General features: G+C 47.7%; 1 long non-coding RNA gene across 2 annotated transcripts in view; it reads left to right on the forward strand.

Moving 5' to 3' along the window:
* The window catches only part of LOC110255796, an 88,092-nt gene extending 62,779 nt beyond the window's left edge, over positions 1-25,313 (forward strand). Inside the window, exons 2-3 of one of the 2 annotated variants that reach the window (XR_002336626.1) lie at positions 5,203-5,352; positions 25,121-25,313. This is a non-coding gene — a long non-coding RNA (uncharacterized LOC110255796). Of the gene's footprint in view, positions 1-5,202; positions 5,353-17,301; positions 18,182-25,120 lie in introns of those variants that run through there. The other variant, XR_002336627.1, reaches the window with a different exon arrangement.

A 25,666-nucleotide genomic window follows, 5' to 3' on the forward strand; every position in this document is an offset into this window, starting at 1 on the left:
AAGCGGCCCAAGAAATAGCAAAAAGACAAAAAAATAAATAAATAAATAAAATAAAATCATACCCCCCCAAATAAAACTGACCAAAAAAGGTGAAAGATTTATACACAGAGTACTATAAAATATTAATAAAGGAAAATTTAAAAAAAGAAATGTAGAGCAATATGAAACTTTAAAAAGAAGAGTGTTAGCAGAGAGTGAGTGCTTTGCATCAGGAAATTTGCTCTCGGAAGGGGCACTGCAGAGCACGGAAGTGGGGACAGGAGGTTCAGTGGCTACGAGGACAGACTTGGCTGAGGGCCAGGCGCATGTGCTAATCTTTTTCTCTATTAAACATTTACCTGCAACTGAACTATATCCTTTTCTGGGACTTCAGCGTTCAATATAGGTAGGTGTGCCCTGATTTACACACCAGATGAGTTCCCGAAAAGTTGGGTTTAAAAGTTCTCTGTGGTAATTGGCAGCCTAGCATGTTGTTCAGAGTCCGCTTCAGGCCGTTCTTGACATTCTTAAGTGTTCCCAAAGGCCAGAACAGAAGGATGCCACAAATGGCCCTTTTACAGGACTCCTTTTATTTTTAAGAAATGTGGTTTTTCGAAATAAAGCAGTATTATAGGTTACCGACTATAGACTCCCTATTTTGCCCCTTCCACCCTTCAGCACTTACAAGGGGAATTTTGTTCAGGGTTTAAAACTAGCCCTCAGTGTTGCGGTTTGAGTTCCTCTTGATTTCCTATCTGAGGACAGGCAGATTGGGCTCCTTGCTTCCCGGAAGTTAGCACTTTCTGTAGTCTTTTATAAAACTTGAGTTCCTGTCGTGGCTCAGTGGAAATGAATCCAACTAGGAACCATGAGGTTGCACTTCGATCCCTGGCCTGGCTCAGTGGGTTAAGAATCTGGCGTTGCTGTTGTGGTGTAGGTTGCAGACGTGGCTCGGCTCCTGTGTTGCTGTGGCTGTGGCGTAAGCCTGTAGCTACAGCTCCAATTAGAGCCCCAGCCTGGGAACTTCTGCATGCCGACAAAACACACACACACACAAAATAAATAAATAAAGACTTAGGAAATTGGGAAAGAGACAAAATACAGACAGAAAAGCTGGGGTGTCGGGGTGAGGGAGGAGGGAAGCCAGCATTCCTTCATTCCCTTACAATTCGGTACTGTCTACATATATTGCTTGTTAAACATCAGTAGAAATAACTCCTTGAAGAAAACAGTTCTGCAGGGACTGAGATGAAGATGGACTCAAATGCCGCAGCCCAGAAACGGAGCTCCTGAAATGTCCTTCAGAGAAATGCATGTGCACCTGGACACCAGCACAAACTGCAGCAAGACTGTTCACGGCAGCCCTGGGAACAGCTAGCGGATAAACACAGAGCTGAGTGTTGACGGATTGAATGATCAGACGGCAGTACACAGAGCTGAGTGTTGACGGATTGAATGATCAGACGGCAGTGAAGACGAATCACACGTGGCTACGTTCAGTAACACAGAGGAACACTGCAAAGGAGTGTGGCCAAAAGACCAATGAGAACGCACGCGTTTTGTTTATAAAGGATGTTGCTAAAGGAGGCGTCCGTAAATGTTAAACAATAGGAGCAGTGACAAATAGGAGTATGTTAAACCCTTCGGTCGACTGCAGAGAACCGGGCCATTGTCAAAGGCAGGACGGTGGTTATCCTGGTGGGGAGCGGAAATAAGTCAGAGGGACAGAGAAACGTCTGGAGTCTGGAATGTTCTGTCAGCCTGATTGGCGAGTGTGCAACCTAAAGTGACTTCTTAAACTGAGCATGTATTTACACACTCTTTGCTGGATATGTTTTACCTTTCTCAGTGTAAAAGGTTAAAATAAAAAGTTAAAGTGCTTTTAAACATTCATGGAAATAGGATTTGTTTTATTTTATTTATGTATAATTTGATATGTATATATATATGTATGTATCACTTCTAAAACAGCCATTGTGGGCATAATTGTAATGTCACTAAATTGCTCAGCCGTGTCACTCACACTTAGGGAAAGAATGTTGGAGGCGTTCCCATCGCAGCGCAGTGGAAACGAATCTGACTGGGGTCCATGAGGACCAAGGATTCAATCCCTGGCCTCGCTCGGTGGGTTAAGGGTCTGGCTTTGCTTTGAGCTGTGGTGTGGGTCGAAGACACGGCTTGGATCTGGCGTTGCTGTGGCTGTAGGCCAGCAGCTGCAGCTCCAATTTGACCCTTAGCCTTGGCAACCTCCACATGCTGTGGGTGCAGCCCTAAGAAGAAAAAAAAAAAAGAATGTTGGAGAAACAACTAGAGATATATAAGGGGATTAAACATCTAAATATGTCAACAGCAGTGCTTTTTCCTGAATTAACAGTTCGGAAATGCACATCTTGAGTCCATAAGGGAAATTTGTAAAGAGAAAACATAAAATGGACAAAATAGTAGCTCACAGGGGGAGATTGAGAAGGTTTAAAAACCAGCAAACCCCATGTATATATATCTATAGATATATAGATATCTATATATATATATATATATATTTTTTTTTTTGGTATTTAGAATAATACTTTTTTTTTTTGGTCTTTTTTTTTTTAGGGCTGTGCCTGCAGCATATGGAGGTTCCCAGGCTAGGGGGTCTAATCAGAGCTGTAGCTGCTGGCCTACACCACAGCCACAGCAACACGGAATCCAAGCCTGTACCACAGCTTGCAGCAGCACCAGATCCTTAACCCACTGACTGAGGCCAGGGATGGAACCTGCAACCTCATGGTTTCTAGTCGGATTGGTTTCCACTGTGCCACAACGGGAACTCCACACTCCTCTTTTCCACTCTGTGTGTGTGTAGGGTAAGGAAGAGGAGATGGTTTTGAGTAACGAGGAGAAGTGTCTTGACTATTATGGCAAGTGCAGGCTCTGGGGGCCTTAAGGATTTGCCGTGTGGTCAGCAGCCAGCAGAGCCCTTTCTAGGAAAAGATTATCATAGCTATCAGCCAGTCAGAAACTAGCATAGGATGCCTTTCTAGATTTTAACGTTGGTTAAGGGAGTACATGCATATTAATACATTAGGGATTGTTAGCGCTATGTAGTGCTCCAGGTGGCTCTGGGTTTGAGAAGGGAGAGCCACCTGCAGAAATGCAATGACAATTCCCCATATTATCACCGTAAGTAGCAGAATCACTCTGAGCAAAGAGAAAGGAGGGAGCCCCTGATCCTTATTGCACGCCTGGTACCGTGCTCGTCGCTTTCATGTACAACCTCATGCAATCTCATCAGCTACTTCCTGCAAAGCAGGTCCAAACTCCAAAGGGCGGACTCTTTGCCCCCATGTCACAGGTGAGGAAACTGTGATTCAGAGCAGGAAATTAACCTGCACAAAGAAAGTGGCAGCACCTGCAGAAGAGGGTGAATTTCAATCAAAAACTTAAATTATGGTAATAGACAAGGTATCAAGAAAATGCAGATGCTTTATCTAATACATTTATAATAAATGAGGACTAACTGCTCAGCCGAAGTAGATAAATATTCAAAATGTGACCCACTGCAGTCTTCCTGACTTTAAGACTTACTACGTAGTTAAAATCATCACGACTGTGAGCTCGGTGGCGGGATACGTCTGTCGATCAGTGGAATAAAATAGGGAGCCCAGTGTATTGGATGTATACCAATACAGTCAACTAATTTTTTTTTCTTTTCTTTTTTTTTAGGGCTGCACCAGGGGCACATGGAAGTTCCCAGGCTAGGGATCGAATCGGAGCTATAGCTGTTGGCCCACGCCACAGCAATGCCAGATTCAAGGTTCTTCTGCGACCTACACCACAGCTCACCACAATGCTCCTTAACCCACTGAGCGAGGCCAGGGATCGAACCTGCATCCTCATGGATACTAGTGAGATTCATTTCCACTGAGCCATGATGGGAACTCCCAAATAACTAATTTTTGATAAAGGCATAAAAATAATTTAATGGAGGAAGGATAGTCTTTTTGAAATATGGAGCAATTACACATTCACAGGCCAAAAAAAGAGACCTTGACCTGATTCGCACGCCTTAAACAAAAGTGAAATGGATAATGGACTCAGGTATGAAATAGAAAGAGGTCCCGCTGTGGAGCAGTGGGATTGGCGGCATCTTGGGAGTGCTGGGACGCAGGTTTGATCCCCAACCCTGTACAGTGGGTTGAGGATCCAGTGTTGCTGCAGCTTTGGCTTGGTTTGGAACTGCGGCTCAGATCTTATTCCTGGCCCAGGAACTCCATATGCCGTGGGGCGGCCAAAAAAAAAGAAAAAAAAAAAGTAAAACTGAAACTTTTAGAAGAACCGTGGGAGAAAATCTTCAGGAGCTAGGACTAGGAAAAGTTCTTAAACTTGACACCCAAAGCATGATCCATAAAAGGACAGAGTGATAAATTTGACTTCAAAATTTAAAACTTTCGTTCAGTGAAAGACCCTGTGAAGCAGATGAAAAGACGAGTTACAGGCCAGGAGAAGATATTTACCAAATATCCAAGAAAAGACTACTATGTAGAATATATAGAGAACTCCTAACCTCAGCATGAAAAAAAAGCAAAAAAGCAAACGATTCAATTAAAATACGGGCAAAAGACAGTTCCTGGAGAAGGTATGCAGATGGAAGTAAGCCCATGAAAATGTGTTCCCATTATTAGCCATTAGGGAAACGAAAATTAAGACTACAAGACCACACCCCGCATTTCCCAGGATGGCAACAATAAGAAGCAGTGCCAACACCGGTGCCAACAAAGTTGCAGAGAAACTGGATCACACATATACATTGCTGGTGGGAACATAAAGTTGTACCACCACTCTGGAAACAGTCTGACAGGTACTTAAAAAAAAAAAAAATTAAAGGGAGTGCCTGTCATGTCTCAGTGGAAACAAATCTGATTAGTATCCGTGAGGATGTGGGTTCCATCCCTGGTCCTGCTCAGTGGGTTGAGCATCTGGCATTGCCGTGAGCTGGGTGTAGGTCATAGACGCAGCTTGGATCCTGCGTGGCTGTGGCTGTGGCTGTAGTTAGGCCTGTGCTGTAGCTGATTCAACCCCTAGTCTGGGAATCTGCAGCCCTAAAGGGGGGAAAACAACCACAAAAAACTAAGCATAAATGTACCACACGAGCCAGCAACTGTACTCCTGGACATTTATCCCCGAGCAGTAAAGACTTGCCATTCACACAAAAACCTGTACACCCGTGTTTATTTGTAACAGCCCCAAATTGCCACCAACTTCGATGACCTTCAGCAAGTGAAGAGAGCACCAATGGGAGCCCGTCCCCCCGTGAAACACCCCTCAGCAGGGAAAAGGAGCAGATGCTGATCCACAGCACCGCGCGGGTGAAGCTCCAGCGACTCATCTCGGGTGAGTGACTATCTTGCGTCTCTGCCACGTCCCTGGACCCAGGGGCCGTCTGCGGTTCTGCAGTCTTTGTCCGCCACGGGTCTTCCATCAAAGGCTAATTAAGGCTTTGGCCTTAGAGGCTTTCATGAACAGTTTGAGGACAATCAATATTATTGTCCAAACAAGTCAGCCTGCGGCCTTCCAAATGAAGGGTTAGAGAAATGAGCAGTGTTTACAGTTAAGGATTTTCCTGTCTTCCGAGAGCAGCAGTTCCGACACTTTTTGATCTCAGGATCTCTTTACATTCCTGAAAGTTATTGAGGCCCCAGAGTTTTTGTTTGTGTGGGTTATATCCATCCATATTTACTGTATTTGAAACAAAGGCCCAGGAATTCAACAAGCATTTTATTAATTCACTTAAAAACAGTAATAAGGGGTTCCTGTCATGGTGCAGCGGAAATGAATCTGACTAGGAACCATGAGGTTTCGGGTTCTATCCCTGGCCTCGCTCAGTGAGTTAAGGATCCGGCGTTGCTCTGAGCTGTGGTGTAGGTGGCAGACGAGGCTCAGATCTGATGTGGCTGTGGCTGTGGCGTGGACCGGCAACCATAGCTCCCATTGGACCCCTAGCCTGGGAACCTCCATGTGCCGCGGGTGCAGTCCTAAAAAGCAAAATAAAAATAAAAACAGTAATAAATCCTTTACATGTTAGCATAAATACTTTATTAAAAATAATTATGTTTAAAGAAACAACAAAACAGTGAGAAGGGTATCATTGCTTTCCTTTTTTGCAAATCTCTTTAATGTCTTACTTTCTAGTTCAGCCAGGTTCCCATGTGTGCTTCTGTCTGTTGTAATCTCTTGGTTGGGGTGAGGCATAGAAGAAAGCCCAGCCCTTCCCAGATATGTCCTTAAAAGGGGGCTCAGCCCGCCCCCCCCCCCCCCGGATCTGTAGACCACACTTTGAGATTAGTGATCTGGTGGATTTCCTCTGATTTCATGGAAGTTCTCCTTTCCTCAAGTTTCAGAAGACGTGCAGAGCTGGACTGTTTGTTCAAGTCTTTGGACGACGTAGTCCTCGCAGGCAACCTGGGGAAGAGTAAACTGAGAATTGAAGGTTGAAGGAAAGCAGTGTCTCCGGCAGGCTTTTGTGGGGAGGGGTAAGGTCTGTTTTTTCTTAAGAAGAGCCCTCTGAAGGCAAGGGTTCAGTGAGCTTCTGGGGACTGAACAAAGCTCCTGACCCAGCCCAGTGCCCAGGCTACACAGGTGACCCGGCCCTGGGAAAACGGGGCGTTTGCAGCCGCTCTGGAAAAGCAGCGTCCCTCTTAGCTTTCCTTTTAACGAGATTAGTCGTGCTTTTCCCCTCCTTTTTATTTCACTGTCTGTGGGCCCCTCTTGGCGCTCATGGTAATGTGATTAGCTGGCCTGTGGCCCACATGGAGGCCACTGTCACAAAGATCTCTGCTTACTCGAGTGCACCTCTCTCCTGAAAGCAGCATCTCGTGTTTGTCATCACGGGTGTTGTGAACCCCCGGATGCCAATGGAAGGAATATTTATGACACCCTCCTACCTCCCCCACCCCCATAAAAGTTGATTCAGGGAGACAGTTAGGGAAGGAATAGACAGAAGACAGATGTGTTTCCTTCCCCAGATGCCCAGGAGCTTCAATTGTTCTGCATATGTCATGACTTTTTACGGCTCCCTGGAAATGCCTCTTTTGACTTTTAAAAAGGTGCCAAAGTCAAATATAGGTAGTTTTAGTAATCTCACCGGATGCTTCAGCTGGCTAGAAATCCTCTGTCAGAGGATATGCACAAAGCGTACCTTCCTCCTCTGTCTGACGGACGGAACTGGGATTTCTTTGCGTTTGTATTTAAGACTGATCGTGCACATGCAAGAATCGACAGTGTCTGGTTTAGACAACAGATGTCTTTCATAAATATTTAGTGGCTCAGTAATTGTTTTAAAGGCAATTTATGTCCTTATAACAAAAAGACGACGAAATGAACAGAGAACGTGGACTTTCGTGTAAAGTTTTTAAACACATTTTAGTCTGTATTTCTGATTTTGTATAGCACTTTACAAAGCTTTTTGCTGTACAGTCAACTCATTTGATCTTTACAGCCACATGGTTTGGAAGAAGCTTTTTTTTAAATTTTACTTTTTATTGGCATACAGTTGGTGTAGAGTATTGCATAAATTACAGGTGTACAATATAGTGATTCACAATTTTTATAGGTTATACTCCATTTATGGAGTGTATGTAAAATATTGGCTATCTTCCCCGTGTTGCACAATGTATTCTATTTTTTATTAACGTCAGTTGATTTACCATGTCATGCCAACTTCCGCTGCACAGCAAAGTGACCCAGTCATACATATATATACATGCTTTTTTTCATACTATCCTCCATCAAGTGCAATATAATTCCTTTTTTTTTTTTTTTGGTCTTTTTGCTATTTCTAGGGCTGCTCCCGCGGCATATGGAGGTTCCCAGGCTAGGGGTCGAATCGGAGCTGTAGCCACTGGCCTACGCCAGAGCCACAGCAACACGGGATCCGAGCCGCGTCTGCAACCTACACCACAGCTCACGGCAATGCCGGATCGTTAACCCACTGAGCAAGGGCAGGGATTGAACCCGCAACCCCACGGTTCCTAGTCGGATTCATTAACCATTGCGCCACGAAGGGAACTCCCGAAACTTCTTTTCTTTCAATGCAAATTGATAAATCTGATAATCTCTGAAGGACAAGATGGGTTTTTGTGATTTTGATACTTTAGGTTAAGCTGAACAGGAAAATGTCCAGGATTGGAAAATTTTTCAGGCTGTGATGCTGCATTTTTATCCATTCTCGCTGTGCTCCTCTCTCTTTAAAAACTGTCTGCTTGGGAGTTCCTCTCCTGGTGCAGTGGAAATGAATCTGACTAGGATCCATGAGGACGCAGGTTTGATTCCTGGTCTCTCTCACTGGGTTAAGGATCCAGAGTTGCTGTGAGCTGTGGTGTAGGTCACAGACGTGGCTCGGATCCCACGTTGCGATGGCTGTGGTGTAGGCCAGCAGCTGCAGCTCCAATTCTACCCCTAGCCTGGGAACCTCCCTATGCCTCAGGTGTGGCCCTTAAAAAGGAAAAAAAAAAAAAAACAAAAGACAAAAGCAAGTCTCTCCGTTGGGAGTTGAACTCACGTCAGATCATCACGGTGCTCCTGTGTGCTTCCGGCGTGATTTCAGAGAGATGTGTGGAGGATGCTGGGTGTCTTAGAGACCTGCTCCACTGCCGTTTCTCCTTCAAAACCTGGAGCCAAGAAACAAATCCCTGATGGACAGGAAAACGACCAAAGAGAGCAGAGCCACGAGGAGATGTTTCGAATACAAATATCACAGAAGTGCGAGGCCCAGTGTCTTCTCCTCTGGGAATGTCCTTGGCACCCTCCATCTAAAAATGCTCATTTCTGGGCTCTCACCTCAGCGAGGCATCCTCAGTGGTTTGCTGGTAAACGTTCAACAGGCAGCTCTTTGGCGGGTGATGCGTCCGGATCTGTAGAGTTTGTGATGCCCTGGCTGATGGGGCATCACCATGACATGGCTGTGCCAGGGGCTGAGAGGAGAGGCCTCCCACAGGCTCGGGCCCACCCTGCCCCTGCTCCAGCCCCCCTCTGCCCACACTTCTGCACCCGCTGTCTCTCCAGGGAAGTCACAGGCGTGGTGAAGGCCAAGAGTGACCTGTAGGGTTTAACATCATCCTTAGGGCACGGCAGCCGCAATAGCAAGTCCCCCGTAAGTTGTCACCAAGTTGCATCGTTATTACTAGTTTTGTCATTGCTGTTGTTGTTGTTAGTTAATATATATTGAATTTAAATCTGCTCTTGTAAGAGCTTCCTTTTTATCATCTCATGTGCTGTGATGAAAGTTAAGTGTACTAGAGACCTTGGGAAACGGTGTAGCAGTTTCCTCCAAAAGGACAAAATGGAGTAAAACCTTTGAAGGATATACTTAGACAGTTGTTAAGATGATACATTCTATGTCGTGTGTAATTTTTTAGCCACAGCTAAAACATTTTTGCATACAGAATTACCATACGATCCAGCAAGTGCACTTCTGAGTGTGTTTATGCAGAAGGATTGGAAACGGGAGCTTGAGCAGCTGTCTACACCCGTGTTCATGGCAGCTTTGTTCTTAGTGGCCAAGAGCTGGAGGCAGCCCAAGTGTGCATCGACAGATGCACGGATACATAAGATGTGGTCTGTACAATGGACTATTTATTATTCAGCCTTCAAAGGGAATTCTGACCCAGGCTGCAACGTGGATGGACACTGGGCACACTTTGATCAGTGAGATAAATCAGTCACAAAGGAGCAAATATTGTATGATTTCACCTACGCGAGGGGTGTAAAGTGAGTCAGACCCACAGAGACGGAAAGCAGAACTGAGGCTGCCAGGGGCAGGTGCGGGATGGGGACGGGGAGCTGTTGTTTAATGTCTATGAGGTTTCAGTTTTGCGGAATGAAAAGAGTTCTGAGGGTGAATAGTGATGAAGTTTGCATAACAATCTGCAAATACTCATCACGAGTGATCTATACAGACTAAAATGATTACGATGGTAAATTATGTTATTCGTATTTTACCATAATTTAAAAAATGTTTAGGAGTTCCCATCGTGGCTCAGCGGTTAGCCAAGCCGACTCGCATGCATGAGGACGCAGGTTCGATCCCTGGCCTTGCTCAACTGCTTAAGGATCTGGCGTTGCTGTGAGCTGTGGTGTAGGTTGCAGGTGTGACTTGGATCCCGCATGGCTGTGGCTGTGGTGTAGGCCAGTGGCTACAGCTCCAACTGGACCCCTAGCCTGGAAACCTCCATATGCCGCGAGTGTGGCCCTAAAAAGACCAAAAGACCAAACAAACAAACAAAAAAGTTTGATGGCTGGGAGTTAGGGGTTGGTGGATGCAAACTGTTACATTCAGAATGGGAAAGCAGTGAGCTCCTACTGTCGATCACAGGAAACTATATCCTGTCTCTTGGGGTAGAACATGATGGGAAGATAATATAAGAAAGGGAACGTGTGTGTATGTGTATATATCTATATATCTGACTGGGTCGCTTTGCTGTACAGCAGAAATTGGCACAACACGGTAAATCAACTATACTTTAATCAATAATTTTGTAAAATTAAAAAAATATATAGAATGTATTATAGGAGTTCCCTAGTGGCTCAGGGGTTAAGGACCTAGTGTTGTGTCACCGCTTCAGCTCTGGTTGCTGCTGTGGCTCAGGTTCAGTCCCTGGTCTGAGAACTTCGTCATACTGTGAACATGCCAAGAACTTCCCACCCCCCCATAAAGGAATGTGTTAGAATAAATATCTTTAATGAAAGAATCGTTATCAGACTTACACTCTTTCTGTGTCTGGAAACCAGCGAGTGATGTTTGCGTCTCTTCATCTCTCCTCCTCTTGCTCCTTCTTGCCCTCCAAGCGTCTCATCCTCTGAGCGCCTCGTCCTCCCTGTTCTCTCTTTTCATGCTGCTCCTGTCTCCATCCTTTCTTTCTTTCTTTGTTTCAATTGAACTGTAGTCGATTTACATTGTGTTTCAGGTGTACAGCAAAGTGATTCAGTTATACATACATATACATCTAATTTTTTCAGATTCTTTTCCCTTATAGGTTATTACAAAATACTGAGCATAGTTCCCTGTGCTATACAGTTGGTCCTTGCTAATTATCTATTTTGTGTATAGCAGCGTGTTTATGTTAATCCCAAACTCCTAATTTACCTCTCTCTTCACATTTGGTAAACATAGGTTTGTTTTCTTTGTCTATGGGTCTGTTTCTGTCTTGTATAGTAGTTCATTTGCATAATTTTTTTAGATTCCACATATAAGCGATATCATATATTTATCTTTCTCTGTCTGACTTACTTCACTTAGTATGATAATTTCCAAGTCAATCTATATTGCTGAAAATGGCATTATTTCATTCTTTTTTATGGCTAATATTCCATTGAATACAAACACCGCATCGTCTTCCTCCATTCATCTGTGGATGGACATTTAGGTTGTTTCCATGTCTTGGCTGTTGTCAGTAGTGCTGCAGTGAACATTGGGGTACACTTTCAGTGAACATTGGGGTATTTTTTGAATTATGGTTTTCTCTCTGGATATATGCCCAGGAGTGGGATTCCAGGATCATATGATAGCTCTATTTTTAGTTTTTTAAGGAACCTCGCAACTGTTCTCCATGGTGGTTGTACCAGTTTACGTTCCCACCAGCAGTGCAGGAGGGCACCCCTTTCTCCACACCCTCTCCAGCATTTGTTATTTGTAAACTTGTCGGTGATGGCCATTCTGATTGGTGGGAGGTGGTGCATCATTGTTTCGATTTGCATTTCTCTAATTAGTGATGTTGAGCATCTTTTGGCCATCTGTATCCTGTCACCATTCCTTTGTTTTGCTTTGCTTTTTAGGGCACCCCCCGCAGCATATGAAGGTTCCCAGGCTAGGGATCAGATCAGAGCTGCAGCTGCCAGCGTACACTACAGCTACAGCAACGCTGGATACTTAACCTATGGAGCAAGGCCAGGGATGGAACCCACATCCTCATGGATTCTAGTCGGGTTCTTAACCTGCTGAGCCAGAACGGGAGCTCCCCTGTCACCTTCTTGATGCTGTGTGTGTATGCACAAGCATTTGCTAATAATTCTCAATCGTCAGATACAATTCTTCTCCATTTCACCTACAGTTATCAATGTCATCTCCCTGCAGAAACACGTGTCTGTGGCCTCCCTTATCAAGTTCCCTTATCAAGGACTTAGGCGAAGCCAAAGAGCTGCCTCAGATAAAATCTCAGAATCCCAGGACAGCAGACAAAGGATGAGGAGTGGTCAGAAGGGAGTCAGAGACCCACAGTTCTTTCAGCCCCCCTCCCCCCCAATTGCATGGTCTCAGAAGAGTGCTTTTGAGGCCTCTCCCCAGTTCTGCAGAAGCCAGAGTGGGCAGGTCCGTGAACTGGGTGCCTAGACACTTGAGCTCTCTTTTCATCTCAGCCACAGAATTGTGTAACTCCAGGCAAATCATTTCTCTTATATTCATTCAACACTTAAAAAAGTTCATATTCTGGAGTTCCCGTCGTGGCACAGTGGTTAACGAATCCGACTAGGAACCATGAGGTTGCAGGTTTGGTCCCTGCCCTTGCTCAGTGGGTTAACGATCCGGCGTTGCCGTGAGCTGTGGTGCAGGTTGCAGACGCGGCTCGGATCCCGCATTGCTGTGGCTCTGGCGTAGGCCGGTGGCTACAGCTCCGATTCAACCCCTAGCCTGGGAACCTCCATATGCCGCGGAAGTGGCCCAAGAGATAACAACAACAAAAGACAAAAGACAAAAAAAAAAAAAAAAAAAGTTCATATTCTAATTTATTTCTCTATAAACTGGAATAACACAGTGTCTTACAGTTTTTTGGTAAAGTTCAAATATATGAGTTTTTTTTTTTTTTTTTTTAAGGGCTGTGGGTGCAGCATATGGAAGTTCCCAAGCTAGGGGTCAAATCAGAGCTGCAGCTGCCGGCCTACACCACAGCCCCAGCAACGCCGCATCCAGGCTGTGTCTGCAACCAACACCGCAGCTCGTGGCAGCGCCGGATCCTTAACCCACGGAGTGAGGCCAGTGATCGTGGACGCTCGTTGGGTTCGTTACCTCTGAGCTACAGCGGGGGCTGTGGGGTTGCGCTTTCTAAAGGCACAAGATGTGACACGTGCTCACATGTGAAGAGATGCGACAGCCCTGGTTGCATGTTGTAAACACACTGGTGTGAAGGGTTATGTTTCTTTGGCTCTTAGGCCCGTGGTCTCAGGGCTGGTGCAGACCCGTCGGTACCTACCGTGCGGATCCACACGTGCGAAGCACTCACACTCGGTTTTATCGTTAGCACCAAACGTGTTTCTTTACTAAATATTCATTCAGTGTCCGTTTTTGTTGCATGGTGGTCCCTATAGTCTGGGTGACTGTCTTTGAGAATGGTGACCAGAAATCACAATCCTGTTTATCACAACCTATCGCAAATGTCCTCGGGGCTCTCCATTCCTGGTCCTGTACGTATGTTTTATCTAAATTTCCCAGATTTCTGGATTGGGCAGAAGAACAATATTTCCAGTTTCTGTTAAAGTTTTTTCCAAGTTCCCGTCATGACTCAGTGGTTAATGAGTCTGACTAGGAACCATGAGGTTGTGGGTCTGATCCCTGGCCTCGCTCAGTGGGTTAAGGATCCGGCATTGCCGTCAGCTGTGGCGTAGGTCGCAGGTGTGGCTCAGATCCCTCGTTGCTGTGGCTCTGGCGTAGGCCGGTGGCTACAGCTCCAATTCAACCCCTAGCCTGGGAACCTCCATGTGCCGCAGGTGCGGTCCTAGAAAAGACAGACCAAAAAAAAAAAAAAAAAAAGTTTTTCCCCTACGTTTTTATTCAAGCTGTTCTTTCCCATAATATACAATTTTATTTTCAGAAGTGAAATCTGGCCCAAATTTGAATGGAAATATTTCAATGAGAATTTTATTCCAATTACTTTGGCTATTTGTCTGTAGTTATTCTGGGCGTATATCAAAGGATTGTTTTCTGCTTTGGGTTAAGTATTGTTCAGTCACCAATTTCTTGTGAATGAATGATCTTCTGGGACTCATGGCGAGTCCCCACTCCCGGCCCAGGTGCTGCTTATAGAATGTTACTCGTTCCTCGTTCTGAGAAGGAGGTGCAGCTTCACCACCCCCACCCCACCCCAGTCCACCAGCCTCATCAGGGAACTTGGACTTCTGGTGTTTAAAGACAGATATTCTGGGAGTTCCCGTGGTGGCACAGTGGAAACGAATCTGGCTAGGAACCATGAGGCTGCTGGTTCGATCCCTGGCCTTGCTCAGTGGGTTAAGGATCTGGCGTTGCTGTGGCCGTGGTGTAGGCTGGCAGCTGTAGCTCTGATTGGACCCCTAGCTTGGGAACCTCCATATGCGTGGGTGAGGCCCTAAAAAGCAAAATGAATAAAGACAGATATTCTGACTGTGGTCCAACATGGACACCTGCATAAGCTCACAAAAGAGTCTGTGGTTCAGATGGCCAGCTCAACTAGTTGTGGAACCCCAGCCCGTTGGGCGGGGGCTGGGGGAAATGGGAGACAGGGTGGAGCAGCAGTAGGTTCCAGATAAAGCGTGTGCACACAGTGTGTCTTACTGGGCCTAGGAATCCTCCCCCCGGCCCCCGAGGACAGGAGGGAAGCCCCTGGTGTGTTAGGATACCCATCAAACAGGCGTGCAGGTGGAGGCACGGAGGGAGCAGATCTCTGACGGGGTGGTCTGGGTGCCCCGGGAGGTGAGGCAAGCTGCAAAAACCAGGCACTCTGTGGATCACTCCTGCAACCTGACCCTCACAACGTGAGATGAGCTGAGAGCTCAATTTAAGAGAAAGAAAGGGGAGGGGCATTTAAACTTCATCACTTAAGCCCAACAAGAAATGCTCCCTCCTCCAAAAACTAAAGAAGCGCATTTGTCATCAAACGACCTTTCATTTAAGCAGTGATGTCAATACGCCATCTGGGCACAAAGAAAAGAGTCCATTTGAATGTACGTAAACGCTGTTAGCATTCAAGTTGTTCAAACTGTGGGTGACAGTTGTGTTTCACCCAGTGCCGCCTGCATCCTTATCTCTCCAGTTGCTCTTGGAAACCAGATTGCGGCATCTCGAGGTGGGCGTTTCCCCTGACTACGTGAAAGGAGCTCATGAGGCTGCCTGCTTTTCCAGGCTTCTGAGGTCAAGGAGGATTGTTCAGTTTTTCTGTTCACGCCATTACTTAGAGCTGCCACGAATAGAAGGTACTTATCTAACTGTACCTTTCCTCTAGTCTCTTGCAAAGAGCAGACTTGAGTGTTCAAAGCTCCAGGATGGCTTCCAAATGAATGATTTTCTTGTTTTCCCAAGAAGATCACAGGTGAGGGTTCTTTTAAGAAGAGAATAGTTTCAGTCTCTGGGACTTCCTCACTGGAAGAGCACGTGGGAACAGAGATTGGGAGCAGGTCCGGAAGTGTCCGCATGGAAGCGGGGCAGGGAAACGGCCGTCCCTTCTCTGCAGGGCCCCAGCTCATTTCAGCAAAAGAAGTGGGAGTGGAAGATGGAGAAAATGTTTTTGTCTGGTTGTATTTTGAAATGAATGAGCCCTTTTTGAAAAACGTTAAGGCCTATTGTCATTAAGAATTAGGTACTCCTGGAGTTCCCATCATGGCTTGGTGGTTAAGGAATCGACTAGGAACCATGAGGTTTCGGGTTTGATCCCTGGCCTTGCTCAGTGGGTTAAGGACCTGGTGTTGCTGTGAGCTGTGGTGTAGGTTGTAGATGTGGCTCGTATCCAGAGTTGCTGTGATTTTGGCGTAGGCCAACAGCTACAGCTCCAATTAGACCTCTAGCCTGGGGACCTCCGGCCCTAGAAAAGACAAAAAGACAAAAAAAAAAAAAAAAAAAAAGAATTAGATACCCCAGAGATCCCGCTGTGGATCAGTGGAAACGAATCTGACTAGTATCTGTGAGGATGTGGGTTTGATCCCCAGCCTCGCTCAGTAGGATAAGGATCTGGCACGGCCCTGAGCTGTGGTGTAGGTTGCAGATGTGGTTTGGATTTTGCATTGCCGTGGCTGTGGGGTAGACTGGCAGCTGCAGCTCTGATTCAACCCCTGGCCTGGGAACTTCTATATGCCATGGATGCAGCCCTAAAAAGAAAAAAAAAAAAATTATGTACTCTAAATAAAAGAAAACCTTGAAAATTTCCACACTTGACCAATAAAAGGACTCATGCAACTGCAGGGTGAAAAGGTATATTTTTTTTTAGTTCCTTGATGAAACATCGCAAGACGTAGATGTCGTACATACGTATCCTGGGACGTGCCCTTTGATATTGGAATTTGAGTTTTATGATCTGCCTGCGGTTAACATTTTTGGTTAAGTTTTTAAGGAAGAGAAAGTTGAACAGTTTTAAAAGCCAACACCTTGCTTCTCAAGGTATAACCCGGGGCAGATATTTTTATGGCTGCACTCGGCTTTCTGTCACTGGCTGGCACTGGCTTCCTAATTCTCAAACTGCTTCTAGCATTTCCTCTTTATGGCGGGGCTGTGCTTCTGTTGGGGCCGCCAGTGCAGACCTGTCTCTTGGTGCCCTGTAGACAGGCTGTGCAGCCTCAGCTTAGTCCCGGGGTGGGCCCAGGGCCCATGGCTTTGCTAAAGGGGGGTGACACTAACGGGGGCGGGCCAGGCATAGACGTGGCCAGATTATAAGCTGAGGGAGGATGGAATGGGAAACACTGTGTCTGGAAGAAGAACAGCCTTTCCTAAATCACAGCTTCCTGCACTGGAACGTGCGCAAAGGTGTGCCAGGCCAGCTGGTATGGGCATCTTCAGGAACCTTCCAAGTCAGTTATTAGACATGCCATCATTAATCATAAATCATGTAAAAAACGAAAGTGGTAAAACTCAGAAATGGTCACTTACTATTTTTTTTGACTGCATGTTGACTGTTATCTCTGTTCTTGCGGTTATTTGGGTTCTTGAGGGGGCTCTACACGGGGTGCATTATCGGGCATCTCTTCCCAACCCCATGTCCAGTGATGTCATGTCCCTGGGTGGACATCGGCCTTCGGGGGGCTGGGTGCACCATAGAAATTGCCTACATGCTTGATTTCTTGTCGAATCAGTCAGGGCCTGATTATAAATAAGGGCTCGGTTTATTGTTTGTGGATCGTCTAGACGTGAGAAAGTGACAGGAAATGTTAGCCCTGCAGATTAAACTTAACACGCGCATTATGTGAGGCGCTGTTACGTTGTGAGTAGCTGCAACACCAACCCCTCTCCTTCCAGCACATGAAAATAATTGTCTGACGAGCAAAGGATTCGAACACATCATTGATAGATAACTGGAGTTTGGATTTAGTCTTTGTTGTTTTTCTGTTTCTCTCAAGCGAGAACATCGACTAGCTTGTGGGAACCACGTTGTTCATCATTTGCACCACGGTTTGGCCGCGGGAACAAGACTTCAACGAGAATCAGCTGAAAGCGTTCTGTGCGAATCAACTGGCTGGATGGAACTGACAATCAAGAGGATTGGATTTTTTTTGAAGTTCGCAGATTGTGTCACACATCTTCTGCCTCAGTAAAATTTATAATAAATGGATGCTTAAGTACATCACACATATTTTAACCTCTGAGAGCTCGTTGCTCGACATGTGCTGCGTTACCACGGTACACTGGTGTGAAGCCATTCCAGGCTTCTGGAACTTTTAGACAGCAGCCCACTTTGACGAGCTAAAACCTGTATGGCCTGCCTACTTCGACCAGTTTCCAGGAGAGAGAGAGAAAGAGCTCCTCAGATCGATCATTCGGCAGAATTCTGCACACTTTTCACTTTGCAGTGGAGGCATGGTGGGTTCACGTTTGAACCTCAGTGCGTCGGTGGAATGACTGGACAAGTATAGGCAGATGCTAACTCACCCCTACACACTGCAGGGCTCCTCGGACAGCCCACAGCTACCCAAGTGAACTGCAGCAAAGCTAAATCCACGGTCAGCTCTAACCTAAAGGCAGGAGAAGCTGCAGTTGTAAAGCATGACCAGCTCAAGACAGATATTCGGGTATTCCTCCCCCAAACTGCAGAAATCACAAGTTTGCCTCCCCCAGACCCAAGCGTCCTGCAGCCAGGCGGCTGGGGGCCCCGGGGGTGGGGTGGGGGCGGCCTGAGCAGGGCCCCCAGTTATCCAGTCCTGCGCTAATTTTACTTGGTGAAATTGGGCTAACTAATGACTCACGGTTAGGTCACAAATAATTAGGCATGAGTCATCTATAGATGCGAGTGTCTGCGACTTCCTGTCATTCATACATGAGAAAGGAGAGGTGGGTCCGCACTTGGCCTCGTTCCCCTGCTTGTCTCCTGCACAGGCGGGCCGTGTGGGGGTCTCGGAAGCCCCCTCCTGGCCGGGTCTGGGACGCTCTATGGACCCTGGACTTCTCACACTAAACGTGCCCTCCTGCAGATGGGGCTCAGCCTTGGAGTCCTCCTGGCTCAGCCGGGCCGGCCCTGCCAACTCCTTTCTCCATGGACCTCCTCCCGGGCACCGCCGCGCCTCTGGGGCCAAGGCGGTCGCAGCGTGTCTGCAGGGGGCACCTGGCCACACTCTTCCGGGCGGAAGGCCTTCCCCGGCCTCTGGTCACTGCGAAGGCCCAGCTGCGCCCCAGGCAAGGGGGCGCTTGGCCAGACGGCCCGCGGTCATCCGCATCAGGCCCGAGTGGCCGGTTATCTCTGCCTGGGAAAGTCTGGGCCGGCTTCGTGGTGTGCCTTCAAGAGCTTATCTTTCTGTTTATTTATTTCTCCCGATCGAAACAGCTCTGGCCCACTGACAGACCCGGCACCCGGAACTGACCCGGCAGGCAGACCTCCTCAGCGTCGGTTGAGAGTTGATTTGGGGGTTAAAGGTTGCACTTTTTGAGAAAGGTAGTCAAACATTAATGACAGGTAAATTTCTCTCTTTCGCCCCGTGAGTTGACTGGGTGATCCTGTTTGCTCTGTGAAGCGAACCGTGTTTGCTAAGGGTAATTGAAATCGCAGCGCAAACGACCTTCCTGATTTCCTGCCGCCTCTGCGCCGCTGTGGCAGGTGAGCCCTGCCAGGCGCTGTCGGGCACCCGGAAACGGCCTTGTCGTGCCCAAGACCCGCTCCTAACCAAGTCCCCTCCCTGGTATTTTTGAGAGACGTTGGATTGGAGGCTGGAGGACCTTGGACCCTAGGAGCTGGTACTTCACTTGTGAATGTGGTGCCCAGGAAATTGGAACCTGGGGGAGTTCCCCTTGCGGCTCAGCCGTTAGCGAACCTGACTAGCATCCATGAGGACGCGGGTTCCATCCCTGGCCTTGCTCAGTGGGTTAGGGATCCCACATTGCTGTGGCTGTGGTGTAGGCTGGCAGCTGTAGCTCCGACTGGACCCCTAGCCTGGGAACCTCCATATGCCACAGGTGTGGCCCTGAAAAGACAAAAGAGAAAGAGAAAGAAAGAAAGATTGAAACCTGAGGAGTCTGCCTTCTATTGTGGAAAACTGTTTTATTCTTGTCTCCGGCCCCCTGGCTCCTGGGTGACCTTGGACCAGCTTTGGAGTCGACATCTAGAAAGTGATATATTTCATTGATGTCCCTCGTGCTTAGAGCAGTGCCTGGCACTTAGCAGCCGCTTGTCGGGGAGGGGGGGTGTGCGGGGGTGGGGGGCAGCACCTGTTAAACCAGCAGGTGAGCCCTGTAACCCTGGCTGCTCACTGCCTCCGAGCCACCTACCATCTCCCTGGGGAAGTGGCTGTTACCTGAGATACAAGGAGACAGCAGGATGAGACGAGCAGAGCAGGAGCTGACCCCTGTGCACAGCCAGGTGGCCTCAGAAGGAAGTCAGCAGGCTCAGAGGCCCTCGTGGGCCAAGGGCTGAGGCCGGGCAGACGCCTCCACGTCTGCCGGGCAAAGATCAGGCTGGCCCGGGTGGGGACTGATGAGCGTAGAGGAGCAGGAAGCACAGCCCAGGTCAGCCTCAGAACACAGGGAAACAGCTTGTTTTAAAAATCTGAACTGCCTTCTGTCTTGGCTGACTTCAAGAGCGTGGCTGCCTGTAACAGAGTCTCTCCCACTCCAGGCTTGGGATGCTCCTGGGTGCCTGGAAGTGTCCACCCCTTCCTGAGGCTCTGCAGGTGCCGTGGTCTGTGGTCCTGAGGCTTGGCTTTCCTAAATACAGCCCAGGAGGCCTCCTCTCCCATCATGGGGCGGCTGCTGAGAAGGGGCCCGCGTCAGTGGAGGCGTCTGCAGGACCATCATGCTCTGCGCAGCGGGCTAATCCACATCAGTCACCACATGCTTAAGAAAACGTCTCTTGGGAGTTCCCATCTTGGCTCAGCGGTAATGAACCCGACTAGTATCCGTGAGGACTCGGGTTCGATCCCTGGCCTCGTCGGTGGGTTAAGGAGCTGGCATTGCTGTGGCTGTGGTGTAGGCTGGCAGCTGAAGCTCTGATTCGACCCCTAGCCTGGGAACCTCCATATGCATTGGGTTCAGCCCTGAAAAGAAAAAGTTCTCTTATAATGAGTGTTGAAGAGGGGAATACCTCTGAGGTGTTGGCTTATTGGAGGGCTGAGGGTTTAGTGCAGAAAAGCACAGATGCGTCTCCAGTCCCAGCTGATGTGGATTGGCCAAGCTGCTTAGGACAGTCCTGTAGACGCCGGTGACACAGGGGCTTAGAGGAGCAGACAGCCCGAGCTCAGGCAACATTCTGAAAGTTGTCCCCCAGCCCCGGGGGGTTTGCTCCCTGGGTCTCGAGGCCACAGCGTGTGCTGGTGTTTGCCCTGATGAAAGGTTCCCAGGAAATGATGGATGCTTCCAGTAGCAGGAATCCCTGACCCCTGCAAGTGGATGCTCTACACCTTGTCTCATCTCTGACGAATTGGACTCAGGGAGTGTGGCTGCACGGCTTTAAACAGCCTTGGAGAGTCATCTAATTATTATTTTTCACAGTATAAAAATCCAAACCACATCAGTGAGGCAAATGATAAATCTCCGGGGATCCTCATAAGCCGGTGTGGCTGTTTACTTTGATCAAATCACACACTAATGACCAAATCTGGATTTGATTATGTGTCTATAAAGATAACCAAGGACCCAGTGAGAATAACTGTGCAAGTCTCTTCAGACAACAGCGAGCCTTACAGCGCCAATAACATTTTTATCAGGTAGTTAAGTTAATTACCTGTGGTAAATGTGTTAGCAGGACAAGTGTAGATTGCTGTAAACATTTGCCGACCATTTAAAAATGCTGCCCAGCTGTATGGGAGGACTCGAGGGTACCAGGGTGTGCAGACGCACCAACACCACCTGACGTCATATGAAATCTGATGCAAGTTGTAGGCTGAAAGCTGTGTGTCTTTTTTCCACCACAAGGTGGCTCTGCATGGTTTCTTCTAGGAAGAAATATCAGCTCTAGGGCAAATGCATGTTTGCGAAGCAGCTGCAAGCCCTGGGTGATGGTATCCTTAAAACTAGAGGGCCAGTTCTTTAAGGAGCCTCTGTACTGCCTTCTGTGGTGGCTGCTCCAATCTACATTCCCACCAACAGTGCAGCAGGGTCCCTCTTCTCTACTCGCCAACATTTGTTGTTTATAGGCTTTTTGTTTTTTTGGTGTGTTTTTGTTTTTGTTTTTTATACTTTTTAGGGCTGCACTCGCAGCATATGGAGGTTCCCAGGATAGGGCTCTAATTGAAGCTACAGCTGCCAGCCTAAGCCAGAGCCACAGCAACGTCAGATCTGAGCTGCATCTGCACCCTCCACCACAGCTCCTGGCAACGCCAGATCCTTAACCCACTGAGCGAGGCCAGGGACTGAACCCGCAGCCTCAAGGTTCCAACCTAGTTGGATTCACTTCTACTGTGACCACAACGGGAACTCCTTGGTCCTTGGTTTGATTTTTTTGGGTTGTGTCTATGGCATATGGAAGTTCCCAGGAGGATTGAATCTGTGCCACAACTCTGACCCCAGGTGGCTACAGTGACAATGCCAGATCCTCAACCTGCTGAGCCACAAGGGAGCTCCTATTATCTGTGGATTTTTTGATGCTGGGCATTCTGACAGGTAGGAGGCAGTACCTCACTGTGATTTTGACTTGCACTTCTCCAATAATTAGGGATCCAGCAATTCCACTCTTGGGCATGTATCCAAGAAACCAAGAACACTATTTTGAAAAATATGTGGCCCCCTAGCGCTCTTAGCTGCGTCATTTACAGTAGCCAAGACAGGGAAGCAGCACAAGTGCCCATCAACAGGTGAGTGGATAAAGAAGATGTGGTGTATATACACGATGGATGGTTACTCGGCCACAAAAAAGAATGAATACTGCCATTCGGAGCAACATGGATGGACCTAGAGAATATTATGCTTAGTGAAATTAGTGGGGCAAGTACTATATGATATCACTTATATGTGGAATCTAAAAAATACAACAAACTAGTGAATGTAACAAGAAATACTCGCAGACATACAGAGAACAAACTAGTGGTGAGCAGTGGGGAGAGGAAAAGAGCAGGGACCAGACGGGGAGGGATTAAGAGGCACAGAGTCCTGTATATAAAACAGACTGTGACCATGTACTGTTCACCTAAGGAACACAGCCAACACTTTAGAGTAACTATAAATGGAGTAGAATCTTTCAAAATTGTGAATCACTGTGTTGATAAATCAACTGTCCTTCCATAATAAACACGGGCAAGTGATTCATGAGAATGCTAAGGGCAGGAGCCAGAGCATAGGATACAATGAAAGACAGATAGAAAACTGATAAATAAAAAACAAACAGGAGCTCCCGTCGTGGCGCATTGGAAACAAATCCAACCAGAAACCATGCAGGTTCGATCCCTGGCCTCGCTCGGTGGGTTAAGGATCCGGTGTTGCCGTGAGCTGTGGTGTAGGCTGCAGGCTTGGCTCAGATTACCAAGTTGCTGCGGCTGTGGAGCAGGCTGGCAGCTGTAGCTCGGATTCGACCCCTATCCTGGGAACCTCTATATTGCCATGGGTGTGGCCCTAAAAAGCAAAAAAACACAAAAAAACAAAAAACATGTAAAGAGAAAGAGACCAAATTTTTAAAAATCAAACGTAATAGCAGAAAATATAAAAACATAAAATATATAGTACAAAGTATGTATTTTTTAAATTCCATAGAAAGGTTTAAAAGATAAAGCTGGGAGAAATCTTACAGTAAACAGAGCAAAAAGATGGAGTTCCCCTCGTGGCTCAGTGGTCAATGAATCCGATGAGGCTGCAGGTTTGATCCCTGGCCTTGCTCAGTGGGTTAAGGATTCGGCGTTGCCGTGAGCTGTGGTGTAGGTTGCAGACACGGCTTGGATCCTGTGTTGCTGTGGCTGTGGTATAGGCTGGCGGGCTACAGCTCTGATTGGACCCCTAGCCTGGGAACCTTCACATGCCACAGGTGCAGCCCTAGAAAAGGCAAAAAGACAAAAAAGAAAACAAAACAAAAAAAACAGAGCAAAAAGGAAAATAGAAATGAACAGAGGAGACCCTTAGCGGATGAGGGCCTCGCTTAAGGAGTCACTCGAAGAAGGCTCCAGGGATGCGGGACATGGTGTGTGCCAGAGGACAAGTGTCCACTCTGCTCCCAGCCCAGTGGCAGAAAGGGGCCCCGCCAAGAAGCAGCACTGTGCCCGCTGGGGAGCTTAGGACTGCAGAGTCACAGCAGGCCTGGGGGCAGCCTGTCCAGACTGGAACAGGTCAGAAGGGCTCCGGGAGAAACTTCTCCAGGAAGGTAGACCTCTGTGGCCCCTGCTGCGCCGGAGCATATTGGCAGATGGGGACGGCCAGGCGCTGGGGGTTGGGTTCAGCTAGGGTAAGTACCAAACACAAAAGACCAGGTAAACAGAAACACTGACCGCTTTTAAACTCAGTAAATTCAAAAGTTTAGCAAGAGCGAAAGAGAAACGAGAGTTTGCCACTGGCTCAGCTATTGATAGCACTGATATCATCCCATTAGGAGAAGCACTGAAGGCTGGTCTAAGCGAAGCTGTGGCATAATCCCAGCCACACGGCAGGATGGAGTGCGCAGGTCCTGAGGCCGACGGCCCAGGTTCAAATCCGCAGCCAGCCCTGATAAGCCGCTTACGAGCTGCGTGTGTGGGCCGTCAGTCATGCTGACTCAGTTTCCTCATCTGTAAAACGAGGATTGTAACAGAGCCGTTGCGTAGGGTCTGGGGGAATGGTGAATGAATTAACACGTGTGAAATGCCTAGAACGACGTCTGGAATGTGGTTACATTCTTTTTTTTTTCTCGTGATGATTTTTATTTTTTCCATTCTAGCAGGTTTACAGTGTTCTGTCCGTTTTCTCCAGTGAGAGCCTGCTCTGCAGCACTGGGAACTGTCTGGTCACTTAGGATGGGCCATGATAATGGGAGAAAAAAGAATCTACACGTGTGTGTGTGACTGGGTGCCCCTGCTGCACAGTAGAATGGGGTTAAATTCTATATGAGAGAACCCAGTAGTGCCGTCCATTCAGAACCATCTAGGAGAGTGGAGAAAGGGTGTGTCTGCCTCAATCTTCACATCCCCTAGGGAAAAACAAAGGGAAACGCCTAAAACTGAAAAATCAGGAAGCACCACTATGAAAATGCTATTTAGGGACATAAAGGAAACTACCCCCCCCAAAAAAAAAGCTGAGATGAAGTCAGATTGTTGCTTCTGGAGAACTAGCGATTGGAGCGAGTCCGGGGCGTGGGGGTGGGGCCTGAGGGGGGCAGAGGCATATTGTTTTTTGGGATAAACCATATAAAATGATCTTGGTTCGCCAGGGCAGACCCTGAGACAGGATTTGCGGGCGGGATTTCTGAAGGAAGTGCTCCATGTGGAACTAGTGGGGGACAGAGGGTGGGGACCCCTACAGGCAGGTTGCGGGGCTGCCTCTCCTGTCCCCCTGGCTGAGGCCACAGGCCACAGGTGGGGGCTCTGAGCCCCAGGGTGCGCCCTGGGAGAGTGCTGGGCGCTGGCACCTGCCCCGAGGCTGGTGCTAGGCCTCAGAAATGTCAAACACCTGGGAGGTGGCCTTTACATCGATAAAGATCCTAAAAATCTAGTTCAAAACTTTTAAATTTGCATTTCCAGCCAGACTCTCCCAGCAGGGAGAGGAGCAATAAAACCAGCTCTTCCCCCCACAACCCCCGGGGGGCGCAGTCTCCCGGAGGCTTCACACCTGCCTTCCTCTCAGGTACCCGAAAACCTCAGTGCGAGCTTTCAAGCCTGAAGTAAAGGACCAGCTTCTTTCCTGAGCCGCTAGAACCTCCTTCCGCGTGAGGCCTAATGCTGGGTGACTGCTGCTCAGGAATTGTACTCATAATTTATTGCCCTCCCCCATGCAATTTAAATAAAAACAATAGCGCTTAACACCTTTAGTACAATTTTAGTTCAAATTTCAATACAAGTATACTCTTCAAACAGCACTTTTTTGCACATACAACCAGCAACAAAATTTTTTTTTATCTTTTGTCTTTTTAGGGCTGCACCAGCGGCATATGGAGGTTCCCAGGCTAGGGGTTGAATTGGAGCTACAGCTGTCAGCCTACACCACAGCCACAGCAACGCCAGATCCGAGCCACGTCTGCGACCCACACCACAGCTCACGGCAACGCTGGATCCTTAACCCACTGATCGAGGCTGGGATCGAACCCGAAACCTCATGGTTCCCAGTGGGATTTGTTTCCGCTGCGCTACGACGGGAATCCGAGCCACAAAAGATTATTGCTCCAAAAAACTC

This window comes from Sus scrofa, chromosome 11 (assembly GCF_000003025.6).
Source record: "Sus scrofa isolate TJ Tabasco breed Duroc chromosome 11, Sscrofa11.1, whole genome shotgun sequence".
NCBI lineage: Eukaryota > Metazoa > Chordata > Mammalia > Artiodactyla > Suidae > Sus > Sus scrofa.